Genomic DNA, 12750 nt, shown 5'->3' with positions numbered 1-12750 from the left:
CTTCTCCGTCTTACATTTTTTTAGCCCATCTGAGTACTAAAAATGTAATAATATTCTAAAATCCTGACTTGTCAAAATTCCTGAATGGATAGAAAGATGGCTTTCATTTGCATGTAACACCTTGCATGTTGCTTTGAGTGTATTGTGCATGTTTATTTGCATGCAATGATTTTATATCATGTGTTATCTTTGGGTAAATTTACTTTCTTCCTCAGTTTATTATCTCATACATTTCAATAACTGACCCAGTTTGCTTACACGCTATATTCATTTATCTACGTATTTATAAATAAAATTTTAAAAATCCTGCCACTTTAGGGGATGAAAATTTGATGAGGAATAAGATATTCCCATAGTTTACAACTATTTTTCTTATTAACTAAGGAAAGAAGGAATCAAGTAGTGAAATGGTAGAAATACCTGATGGGCACTGCCAGTGGTCAGCAAACTCATTAGTCAACAGAGCCAAATATCAACAGTACAACGATTGAAATTTCTTTTGAGAGCCAAATTTTTTAAACTTAAACTATATAGGTAGGTGCATTGTTATTAACTTAATTAGGGTACTCCTAAGGCTTAGGAAGAGCCACACTCAAGGGGCCAAAGAGCCGCAGTTTGCTGACCACGGCGCTTAACCAGATGGCCAAGGTTAACATCACCAATAATGAAAAACATTGACTTTATTTCCTTCTTATACAGAGAAAAACACATCACTTTGTGGTGCTCCTGCCCAGAATGCATAACATGATCCTCATCAGGAGAAAACATCCCACGCACTCAAATGAGTAGCCTGTGTGCTTCCAAAATTTCGAAGTCATGGAAAACAAAGAGCTGAAGAACTGTTGCAGATTACAGGATAATAGATAGATATAACAACTACGTAGGATGTGCAACCCTGAGTTAAAGTCTGGGCTGAGATAAAAGGAGCCATAAAGGATATTTTAGGGGCAACTGGTGAAATCTGATTACAAACTAAGGATGAAATAATAATACTGCATCCACATTAAATGTCCTGATACACTGATACACACACACACACACACACACGTTATTTGACAGAATATCTTTGTACAAAGATAAAAGGACATTGTGTTTGCAACTAACTCTCCTCTAAATGGTCAAATAATGAACTAAAAATGTATGTGATGTGTTCTTTGTGTGTCCCTGTGTGTTCAGAGACAGAGAAAAATGGGGAAAGGGAGAAAGAGAGAAAGAGAGGGAGAGAGAATCTGATAAGGCAAATGAAACAAAAAGTTAACAATTAGTAATTTTGGCTACATTTGTTCCTTGCATCAGTTTGACAACTTATTTTTCTAAGTTTCAAATTATATCAAACTTACATATTTACTAAAACATCTACCATTGAAGCTCTTTTCTAGAGAAAGTTAGCAAAGCAATGTTGGTCATCAAGATATCCTCCGAGAAACGAAATACTCCCTCTCCACCAAGAAACAAAACAACAACAACAAAAACACTAAACGACAGAAAACTTTGCCCAATATTATTCACAATCTGAAAAAGAGCCCTACAATACTGAGTACAAAAACCAGCTCAAGGCTATCTCAGAAAAGCAGCTTCAGTGTGTGTGTGTGGGGGGGGGGGGGGGGGGGGGAGGTAAGTATTTTAGGCATAAAATTAAACATTTAGGCTACTTTATCAGAAAATATAAATAAGTCTTCACAGTGATTCAAGAAAAAGAGTTGAATCCAGGTGCCCTTTTGTCCTCATATCCTTCGTGCCCATATTCTGCCTACACCACCCCAATTCTTGAACCACTCAGCCCTGGGTATAGTAATGTGTCCAATACAGTGGAGTCCCTGTACCACATTCCCTGGACTCTTCACTGGGAAGTGAGTGGCTGTAGCCAGAAGTAGTCAGAAAAGGATTTCAACTTCAGGATAGACCATACCTGCCTCCCTCCCAGAACATGTCTGACCAAATGGAGCCTTGAAAGTCTGCTGTCATCACTACAGTATCTCTGTCAGAGTGAACAGGGTAGAATTTTGGAATTAAATAACATTTAGTTAGAATGCTCGTTCTCTCACCAGGAGCCTATTGCAAATACTTAACTGCATGGATATCAGATTTTTCTGTAAAATTCGGGCAACTGCAATAGTAGATGACGGTAAACGCTTGCATTTGCTGGACACCCGGGCATGTGCCAGCACTGTGCTATTCATGTGCACAGGCCTCTCATTTAACACTGTGGACATCCCTATCAGACAGGTCCAGTTATTACCCTCCGTTTCACAAGTGAGTTAAGTAACTTCCCAAGGTCACACTCTGGTAAGGGGCAGACCAAGGTGTCAAACCCCCAAACATGATTCCAAATAAGAAATGTGGACTAGTGGTTAGGACCCACTATTAACAGAGCTGTGCTCCTTGGGTCTAAATCAGTGGTTCCAAGCTTTTGTTGGCCATGCCCCACCTAAGCATCTCTAAAATCTTGATGTCCTCCCGTGACATATAATTCTTATTATTCAAAAAGTAAACTCCTACTCACGTGGAGGAAGCCTAAAAGGCCATTAACTTGGTCTAAGCAGGCTTCCAAAGAACATGGCATCCACGAAAGAGAAAAATAAAAGAACTAGAGGACAATTGAAATACTGAGGAAGAAATCACTAAGAAACTGTTAAAAAATAATATGACGTGATATGAAAAAATAGCAAATAAAGTTTCAAAACATACAATAGAGAAGTGAAATGCATAAATATGTCACAATATATATTTTTATACTGTATATGAGGCCCCTAGAACCATAAGAAATGCAAAAAATTTATTGTTAATAATTCATTCTCAAATTGCCCCCCTTAAAAATCAAATTGCCCCCCCCATGGGGCATGTGCCCCACGTTGGGACCCACTGGTCTAAATCCTTGCTCTAGCACTTTGTAATGCCACAGTGGTGGGGAAGTCATTTAAGTTCCCCAGGCCTCAGTTTCTTTAAAATGATAATAGTGGTAGCAGTTAGATTTCTTATGAAAAGTAAATGAGTACATATACTCATTGATTCTTCATTCATTAACTCTCTACACACATACACATACACATGCACACACAACAGGCTCTTAGATCATGATAGGTTCTGTTCCAAATATGACTATGTATTTTTTTTAATAAAATTGACTATTTGAATATTTAAGTAACACAATATATATTTTTAATATTTTAAAGAAAATATTTTGTGTTTATTTTAAAATATATTATACACATAAATATCTTCATGTGTTACATATTTATATAAAATATATTACATATTATATAATATGTATATGAGCCTGATGCTATACATATAGTTATGTTTCAAACAGAGCTAGCAAGTTCTAGGAGCCTCCTAAAAGTTATCTATTGTTATATGTAAAATACATGGCACCTGTTAGGTTATCAATAAATGCTATTATCACTTGCATTGTAACACATTTAATTGAGAGCAGTTGCCTAATTTTTATTTTTAACCTGCGGAAGCCAGAAAACCCCTGGCAGCTATGAGATAACACTACATAGATCTACATTATTCCACTGCATTAATTTAACATCTATTGAACTAAATGCAGAAGCTCTAACATACAAGACCATGTCTGTGATTAAATAAAAGGTACAATAGACGTTAATTGTTTTGAATGCCTTGTGATGCTTTTTAAGCTCTTTAAATGTACCCAACCACAGCACACTAATTTCAAATGATCAACTCTTACAGAGTAATTGGAATATAGTTTTAACTCATTTAATATCACTTACATAGCTAAGGGCTTCCACGTCAGCTAAGCGTACCAATTTTTATGGAGCTATTTTGTAGATACTTCGGAGTTTTCTTTTTAATACCTGTATATAATTATAATGAGCTCAGAAGAATCAGTAACACTCTGAAATAATTGTGCATAAATTAATTGCTAAAGGGCACAATTAACTTTTTATTAACGTTTGCAATAATAAACATTCAGCTTGGCTTCTAATATTTCAAAAATGATATTCCATCTTTTAATTGCTCCTATATTAAGTTTTATTACTTGATGTCCTTGAATATTTGCCTTGGGGGCCAGAGCAAATACTAGCATCGTAATCCCAAAGAAAGCCTGCGTTCAATTACACAATGTGAGTCAAACAAGCCACCGACCCAAACCCCCAGCCTCTGTCACAGACAAGGAAGAATTCATTCCTTCACAGGAAACCCTTCTATGGGAAGACAAGCCTGTGACAAAAGTAATGTTTTCATAGAACGATGTCATTTACCCCTTTCAGGAAACTCTGATTCCTTTAACTGCAGAAATTAAGCATCACCCTGCAACCATCCACAAGGCAATGTGTTCAATCCTGAATTAGGATTCACCGAGATGCAGCAGTGTTCACTCTCCGGGCTCACAGTGTCAGCCATCCATAACGTGGGGAACAATCCCCTCCCAACTGAAAAGTATATATACTTAATTCCTCAAAGGGGAATTCTCTAACCTCTGTACTTGGGGGTTACAAATCTAGCTCCAAAACACCGAGAGCCTAGCATGAGAAGAGAGATGGTGTCTCACTATTCAGTTACCTGACTTGCGGGTAATCCCGCTACTATTTTCAGTAAAATCCATTTGCCTCACCTTCACTTCCACCCGATGGTTCTGAACCCAAAGCTTTTCTTTAATAATGTATTAAATATGTGTACACAAAGCCCCTTTTCAGGAGGCATTTCCATAACTGGTTGATGTAATGATTGACTACATTTTGACGTTTGAACCACTCCCCCAGTGACTTCTGTTTTAAGGTCTCTTAAGCTTGGTTACTCCGGGGTGTTGAGTGGAACAGCCTTTAAGTATAAAAGCTCCCTGAGCTGTTCTCAGAGCCAGACAGAAGCATTTGCAGGGAGCCTTCTCCCCATACAGCACAACCTGGAGTTACAGAGGCCTCAGAGGCAAGGGAGGAGGCAAGGGAAGATACCAGAGAAGCCGGATCCTTTGGGACCACCACAGAGAAAGATGAACAGGGGACCAGAGGCCGGGCCTCTGAAGGCCCTGGAGCCGAGCAGTAGAAACATGGGAGTAGCATTCGCCACCTACAGCCATCCAGGGTGCCATGAAGGCAGCAAGCCTGGGGCAAGCCTGCTGATTTCATTGTACATTTACGAGAAAAGCACAGTTTAAAAAACATATTTGTGAAAATATCTGTTACATGTTTTTAAATGGAAAAGGCAAGTTGCAAAACTATATGCATATTTTGATTTCATTTTGTGTTAGAAAATAGCTTATGATTATATGTACTCAGAAGAAATATCCTTACTCTCAGTAAGGAGATGGACTAGGGTTGTGGGGAGATGAGGAAATGGTACCTTTTAATTTTTTACTTAATTATTCTATTTTGTTTTTCTTATATATTATTTTACTTTATTTTATTCTTCAAAACTATTTATTTCCAAGAGAAATATAATGTGAGCCACACATGAGAGTCACATATATGATTTTAAATTTATAATAGTCACATTAAAAAAATGAAGCAGGTAAGATTTATCTTAACATATATTATTTAACTTAATATATCAAGGTAGTATCTCAACATGCAATCAATACAAAGGTATTATTGAGATGTTGTACATGGTTTTTCATCTAAAAATCCATTGTGTATTTTAATACACTTACACTGTATCTCAGTTAGACTAGCCACATTTCAAGTGTTCAATCACGTCCTATGGCTAGTATCTACCAGGTTGGACAATGCAGAGTCATACAATTTAAATTACAGTGAGTATGAATTTTTATAAAAATATTAATGAAAACACAAACTGAAAATGCCTGTGTCCAGGTAAAACGGTTGAATTTTCTAACTACCCTCTGTCTTTATATTGGCACAAGTATATCTGAAGCAGATCACTTTCTCATTAAATTCTTATTAATCAAAGCAGATCACCTTGATCTAAGCCACCTTGATGCCACATAACGATGTCACTTTTAATCTCTTTTGACTTAAGTGCTTGATCTGCAAAACATGGACAGTACTCATTAATACCGATAAACATTGAAAAAGAAAGTAAAGAGCATGGAAAAGCAAAAAGTGCTACTATTTCTGGGGGGCCAATTGCAGTGTCAGGAGCAGGAAACTGGGTCACTGGGGAGAGGAGTCTGTCGGTCCCAGTCCGAGATGGACAAGGGAACAAGAAAGGAGCCAGCCCCGGAACAGGCCGCCAAGCCGACAGGACTGAATGAGGAGTCACTGGTTTCTCAGGTCCCGCAGAGCCAGTTAACCTCTATCAATAAGAGAGAAACCCTGTGATGCTCTGCACTGAATATTAAACAGAGCAAATGTTACTTTTATTTGTTTTCGCTTTCTGTGAAGTTAACCACCGGCAGAAAAAGTCACGGAAACTTCGGAAATGTTCCCATTAGACTGTGTTCCTGGGAGCCCAGGGCAGCCTGGTCCTGCTGAGCTGTAATGAACAGCCACCTTCTTCTTCCTCAGAAATAGCTCTTCCCTAAGCGCAGTGTACAGCTCTGGAAAAAAAGCAACGTGATCTCCAGGAAGCCGCTTGGCTTTATTTACTCACCGTTTCAAACTCAGATCCCTGTCGTTACCCTGAAAACCTATGCGAAGAGCCATTTCAATCCTCCTCAGTTCCTCCTTGGCAAGGGGATCATGGCTGCGGCAGCGTCTTGCCATTGAAGCCCATTTGACTCACAGCAAGATGGTGAGAGCCCCTTACAGTCACCTCCCCCCCCCCCCCACATAAGGGGTTCAATGCACTTACATGCACACCGACACCTACAACACACCCAAACTACACAGATGCACTCCACAGACACAAATACACTCACACACTAATACAAGCATTCATGGCTATTAAATATTAAGTTTTAATTGTATTGCTGTTGTACTAAGTCACTTTTAGTTTAGAAATGTAAGATTAGAGCTTGTTCAATATGTAAAACAAATTAATATTGCCCTGGCCGGTGTGGCTCAGTTGGTTAGGCGTTGTGCAGTACACCGAAAGGTTGCTGGTTCAATTCCCAGTTGGGGCACATGCCTGGGTTGTGGGCTCCATTCCGGTAGGGGGCGTGCAGTAGGCAGCCAACTGACGTCCCACTCTCACATCGATGTTTCTCTGTCTCTCTCTCTCCTTCTCCCTCTCCCTTCCTCCCTCTCTGGAAATCAATTTTAAAAGTCTTTAAAACAATTTAATATTTTTCATAGGTTTTAAATTTCCCTCTCCTACTATTCTATTTGTTCTGGGTCTTGTTTTTTTTTTTTTTAAGTGTAATAGTTGGGAAGGAAAAAAATTTCAGCCTTAAAAAATATCTTAGTGTAAGATTGAATGGTTACTTAAAGTACCTGCCTTCTCATTATATATTTTATATATATGACATAATGTGTCCATAAAATAACAGCATATGTAATTATATTTTATATGTGTATATATATATTAAAAACAATAAGACAGTTCTTGTAGTCAACTTTGAATGCTGACATTCCTTCTTTTGCTTTCTCTTTGAAGTAAAGGAACAAACACGTCTGTTCTTAGCTCACACATCAAGACCCTTTCAAGTCACTTTCTCCACATTAGCTCTCTTCCTATACAAGAAATCTTTGATCGTCCTGAAAAACTACCTATTTGAGAACATGACAAGGCTCACAAAAAAAGTGCAACACAGACACTGGAAGAGGGCCATGGGAGCTACATGACATTTTCGGGCACTGGTTTTTAAACGTGATCTCCATCCACCTTGGAAGATTCTGTACGGTGTGGTGCGATTGGTTGTTTTCATCAATATTTCTCTTTGGATCCTCAAAGGACAGCTGAGGCCTGTGCTCTTCTCTTCCTGACAGAAAGAGGTAAAATGCCTGGGCCAGAGGATGGTTTTGTCCTGTACATTGACATTTCGCTTCCTCTACAAACCCCACCGATGGGTATTTCCTAGTGATTTCTGTGTCACTTCTATGCCTTGGCCCGACATGCATGCATGTGATGTGTGACGGATGCAAGGCACTGGACTTTCTGTTTGGATGACAATTTATCTGACTTTGTTAGATGAAGTATATCCAGGAATTTCCCTCTTTTTACCAAAAACTTATGCCAGACTGATTGTTTTATGTCCACGTGCATTGTTGATGCTTAGGCGGTACACTAGTCATGGAAAAGCCCCACTCATACTTCCAGGATGTGCTCGTGAGCAGCTTTCAAAGACTTTAAAGAAATCAGGGTTATCCTACTTTTATTCAAACAAAATAAATTTCCTTCCATATATGAAAAGTGCAAAGCAAAGTTCAATAAGGTTGTCTTATGGGAAGTTAAAGACAGATAAACCCATTCTGGAGGGAGAAGGTAGGAGTGCAGCCAAGAGAGCTCAGGGAGCTCATTCTCAGAAAGAATCTTCACAATGTGAGTCTTGTGAGCTCTGTTAGGAGCAAGAGCCCCTAAATTAGGTGGCAGGTGTATCCAAATATTCTCAAGCAGATCCAATATTACTAATTATTAGTGAAAACGCTAATATATTCAGATTGGTAGTGATTAGACACTGCCCCCTCACCAATGTTCCTCTACATTTGCACACTGAGTTAAATATCCTAATATATAAAAAGCCAGGCGCCGTCACAACTGAAACAACTGGACAGACCACCAAACAGCAGGCTGTGTGGGGCAAACAGGCTGGCGGGGGGAGGGGGCAGTTGGGGGCGACCAGGCTGGCAGGGGGGACAGTTAGGGGTGATCAGGCAGGCAGGTGAAGAGTTAGGAGCCAGCTGTCCCAGATTGTGAGAGGGATGTCCAACTGACAGTTTAGGCCTAATCCACGGGATCGGGCCTAAACTGGCAGTCGGACATCCCCCAGGGGTCCTGGATTGGAGAGGGTGCAGGCTGGGCTGAAGGGACTCCCCCTCTCCCCCCGCACAAATGTCGTGCACTGGGCCTCTAGTGTGTGTGTGTGTGTGTGTGTGTGTGTGTGTGTGTGTGTATGTATATGCATATATGTATTTCCTAATTATTTTACTTTTCTTGTGCCATATGAAATCAAAGAATAATAATGTGTGTTCTGTGGGGCGCGGCCACAGTGTTTTGGACAGGTTCAAGCCTTGGACTACTGAGAGGGCACAGTCCTTTCATTGCCACGTGCAAGTCCCAGCTTGGATGGCAGAGCCCTCCCAGCACAATTATAGCCAACAGCTAAAGTTGTGAGCTTGAGCCTGTGGTCCGAACACGTGGCCCCACGTGTCTGAGTGATAGAGTTCAGGTGCATGTGGTTGAGTGGGACTGAAACCCACGAGAATGTTGTAAACAACTTGATCACGCCCTTACTTTGCCTTGTGGCATCTGCTATAAAATAAAGACATGGCTTGTGGGCATGGTCGCTGTCTCTCAGAAGCAGCGTCCCACCAAGACCCAGCTTTTATTCTCATGTCTGTCTTTTCTTAATCCTTTCACCACCCCCACTCAGGTTCACCCTTGGCCGTGCCGGCGTGTTACAGTGTTCTAAAGACAAAAGCTATAATACTGTTCTCCAAAGCTATGATTATATAGAGGTATAGATGAAGGTATAGTGAAATATACACATATGTAACTAAAAATATATGTAAAATATACATATATGCAATATACATACATTTGAATCCTACAATATATTTTCCATTCGTTGCACACATAATGGCCCTAACTTTAAAACCACTGGAGCCAGTTCCCTAGTAGAAAGAAAACAACATTTTCCTGAACATTGACTACATGCAAAGCACTGTGGATTTCATTAAATTCTCAAAAGCTCTTGCGAGCAAAATGTAGAGTAAAAAAGTTGGCAAACTCTTTTCCCAGCAAAACAACCATTTACCTGATGAGAATTAATTCTTAAAATGATTTTTAATCTCTGAAAATGTTCCAAGAGTAAAGAGAGAAACATTCTTCCGACAAGGGCAAAGTCTTACTGGCACAAGAGGCTTAAACACAAATTCCAACCAAATACTGACTGAACAACAGGCAACTCTGACGCAGACGGTGCTCCTAGGAGGCAGGTCTCAGAATTAAATGCATTTGTTCCTGGTGGTCTGGAAGGCTGTGTGACCATGCTCGGGGCCTCTCAGGAGCAATTGGAGAGGGGCCTTCCACGTAAATAGACTCTAGCTGAAGACAGATAAAAATGTAACCCCCTGAACTCCGATAGTACCCTCCAAACCACAGCCACACCCAATGATAATGGGTAACAGAACCTAACTGGCAAAGGGTACTTATGCACAACTTCGTATAATAATTGGCTTATTCTACCCAAAACTACCCTAGGTGACAGGCTCAAGGGTAGTAACAAGGAGTTAAAACAATTCGAGAAGGCAGAGACCCTGCAGAATTCATTCTGCAAGTCACTAAGCCCACACACAGCAGAGCAGGAAAAGGAAATAAGCAGGCAATACTAGTAGAGACAGCCTTATTGTCACAGCCCCTCTCTGAGTGAACGGGCATTAGGGAGAGCTCTCAGACATACCACAGCAAAGGTAAGTGGCAACTTCTCTATCCCTAGATGTTCTACTGGGAAGGGGAAACCTTCCCACAGCACAAAAGATCTGCAGTTCTAACAGTGACTCCACCAGAGATGAGAGGACGGTGGGATGGCTTCCACTTTAGGCTCTGCTCACACTCAGCTTCACCTCACAATCCAGTTCCCACTTTTTCTTCTCCTGGGAATTTTTTGTTGTTGTTCAATGCATGTTGTCTCCAGACATTATAATTTCAGAAACTATCAAAGGATTTGGATTTAAAAACTGTATTCTTTTAAAATATTATCAAGCAATAAAAATGAACAAAGTATGGGTACTAGCAGCAAATGCTTAAATCTCAAAAAAATATTATGCTGATCCAAAAAATGACCAGAAAAGAGTGCTATTACTTAAGTTAAATAAAGTTCTAAAAAAATGAATCTATGGTAAAAGAAAGAACACCAGTATCCTTTGAGTTTGGAGGGTAGCAGGGATTTTAGAGAAAGGGAACAAGGGAAATTTCTGGAAGGATGGAGTCTAGGTAACACATATGTATGCATTTGGCCCCTTAAGATCTATACTTTTCAAAAATAAACAAATAAATCTAAAAAAAATCTGTATGTTTCATTATAAGTAAATTTTGCCTTCACAAAATAAACTAAGTTTTTTAACTGTATCTTTTCAATTAGTTTACAGTCAATATTATTTTGTATTAGTTTCAGGTGTACAGCATAGTGGTTAGACTTTACAAAGTGTTCCCCCGATATTTGAAGTCCGCACCTGGCACTATACATAGTTATTACAATATTATTGACTGTATTTCCTGTGCTGTTACTTTACATGCCATGACTACTGTAGCTACCAATCTGTACTTCTTAATCCCTTCACCTTTTTCACCCAGCCCCCCATTCCCCCTCTTCTCTGGCAACCATCAGTCTGATCTCTTCATCTATGAGTCTGTAAAAACTGCATTTTAATCTAGAAAAATAAGAAAACACATTTTCGCCCTAACTGGTTTGGCTCAGTGGATAGAGCGTCAGCCTGCGGACTGAAGGGTCCCAGGTTCGATTCCGGTCAAGGGCATGTACCTGGGTTGTGGGCACATCCCCAATAGGAGATGTGCAGGAGGCAGCTGATTGATGTTTCTCTCTCATCGATGTTTCTAACTCTCTATCTCTCTACCTTCCTCTCTGTAAAAAATCAATAAAATATATATTTTAAAAAAAAAAGAAAACACATTTTCACCCAGCTGGTGTTGCTCAGTGGTTGAAAGTTGACCAGGAGGTCTCAGTTCAAATCCCAGTCAGGGCACATCCGTGAGTTTCGGGCTCTATTCCCCAGTAGGGGGTGGGCAGGAGGCAGCCCATCAGTGATTCTCTCTCATCACTGATGTTTCTCTCTCTCTCTCCCTTCCTCTCTGAAATCAATAAAAACATAAAAAAAAAAAGAAAACGCATTTTCATTACACATTGTTATATATTACACATATTATATACACACACATACACATATATGTATATACACATATACATAAATGCACATACATACCTAAAGTCATCAAGAAAAGGTGTCTAAGCAGCTGTTTAATTATATAGGTATCAATTACCCTGACAAATATAAGGAAACTATTTGGACTCTTCTTCTGAAATTTCTAGATCTCTCCGGAACAGTGAGCTGAAACCCTAACATTTTCTTTGTGCGCAGTGCTTAACGCCAGTTTCTCTGGTCTACTATCTGACTTGTATAAAGAAGGAGTAAATTGTCCTTGACTGCACAAACACTCCTGATTTTTTTCCATGAATACAAATGGAAGATTTAAAAAGTTTGGCAGTTTACAAAGACATGGATCCCAAGACAAATTAAAGATCATGAAAGCTTTTTTCTTTTTAAGTTTTATTATTTTTTTTAATGTTACCTTGGTTGTAATTATGATTCTGACACTGCTTGGCAATCTTGGACAAGCCAAATCATCTCCTGAGACACTTTTTTTTTTCATTAATTTTTTTTAAAGTGTGAATTTGATGTAGGAAGGATAAACCAGATGACCTCAAATACTTATCCAGTTTAAACAATTGCTGGTTTCATAATTTAATATGCACAGACTTAATACTCTCCTCCATGTGGACTTGTAACAGACGCTTCTACCATATGCTCCCGTGTGCTCCACCATAGCAATTATTTGATTGTATCGGAAAATGATTTTGTATATTTGTCATCCCAGTAACTTGTTAATTCTTAAGGCCAAGGTCCAAGTTAGCTGTTTAATTTTATTTTATTTTTCATCTTCATATTCCAAGTTCCATATATGTAGCTTAGCACAAAGTGATTCTAA

The sequence above is a fragment of the Myotis yumanensis genome, unplaced genomic scaffold, assembly GCF_028538775.1.
Source record: "Myotis yumanensis isolate MYYU_CA2020_CCGP unplaced genomic scaffold, mMyoYum1.0.hap1 SCAF_18, whole genome shotgun sequence".
NCBI lineage: Eukaryota > Metazoa > Chordata > Mammalia > Chiroptera > Vespertilionidae > Myotis > Myotis yumanensis.
This window is presented reverse-complemented; position numbering follows the sequence as displayed.